This window comes from Telopea speciosissima, chromosome 11, assembly GCF_018873765.1.
Source record: "Telopea speciosissima isolate NSW1024214 ecotype Mountain lineage chromosome 11, Tspe_v1, whole genome shotgun sequence".
NCBI lineage: Eukaryota > Viridiplantae > Streptophyta > Magnoliopsida > Proteales > Proteaceae > Telopea > Telopea speciosissima.
In genome coordinates, this window is record NC_057926.1 from 75,499 (window position 1) to 76,738 (window position 1,240).

Here is a 1,240-nt window from a genome sequence, read left to right on the forward strand (position 1 = left end):
GCTTTACTGTTGATTCATGTCATCGTATAGCGACTCTAACCCTACCACTGTTGTGATTGGGTCCTCTGGGGAGTCTTCTTCGGGGTCGTCTTCTCCTGCGGACCCTCTCCCCTCATTGCCTTCCCCTACTGCCAGTGATGGGGAGGAGGAGGTTTCTAGTGATTCTGATCCGAGTAGGGCCCCCCACACCTCTAGGGAGGCGACTTCTGTTGCAGACCCTAGGAGTAAGTTGGCTCATATCCTTAGTATTATGACTACTTCGGACTTGGCATCAGTTCACCGTGAATTCCATATGCCTTCCGAGGTTGTGCGCTCTGCATTCTCGGACCTGATAACTGTGCCTTTTCTCATCGAGCTGACGAGGTCTGCTTCTACCGTGTTTTCTTCATCCACGGTCTTCGCTTCCCTATTCCCCATTTCTTTAAGTTGGCATTGGAGCACTGACGCCTTACCCCTGGGCAAGTACTGCCCAACTCCTGATGGGTCATCCTGGGTTTTTATGTGTTCTTTGCTCAAATAGGGTGTGCCGCCACCGTTCCCCTGTCCTCGTACTTTTATGTGTTGAAGAAGGGGGATGGTGGATGCTACCATTTTGCTCGTCGTCTCCCTAGGGGGCCTCTCACCCAGTTTGACCTTGTTGTGGGGATCACCAACTTGGTGAAGTATTGGAGGGATCGCTTCTGCTTTGCCATGGTCCCTCGATGTGTATTGCGATCCACCTGGGAGGTTATTGATATCAAGAGGGTGAACCGCTCTCTTGAGTTGAGCGACGTCGAGAGCGACTCCCTCAAGCGGTATCAGGGATGTGATCCATTCGACGTCTGTGAGTTGGACTCTGAGGCCTTCCTATGCCTTTGGAAGTTGAGTCCTGGTAAGATTTTTGGTTTCTTAGCATTTGATGTTTGCATTTGTGTTTCTCTCCCAGTGCATCCGTTGTCTGATTTATCTTGTGATCTCATTTTGGTGTCGTTATGCAGTAGACATACGATTGAATCTCAGTGTGTTCCGCACTAACCTACGAAAGAGAGGTACTCAGAAGGATGGTTCTTCTCCTGGAGCCGTGAATGCTGGTGTCTCTTCACCCCTTGCCCCTTCTTCTTCGGTGGCCATTGGGGCCAAGCGGAAGGGGGGTCCGGATCCCCCTAGTTTGGTGAGGTTCTGGCCGCATGTCATCCTTCCTCGGTCACCTCCTGTTGTTGCTACTCCAGGGTCTTCTGCTCCACCCCCTCCAGAGGCAAAG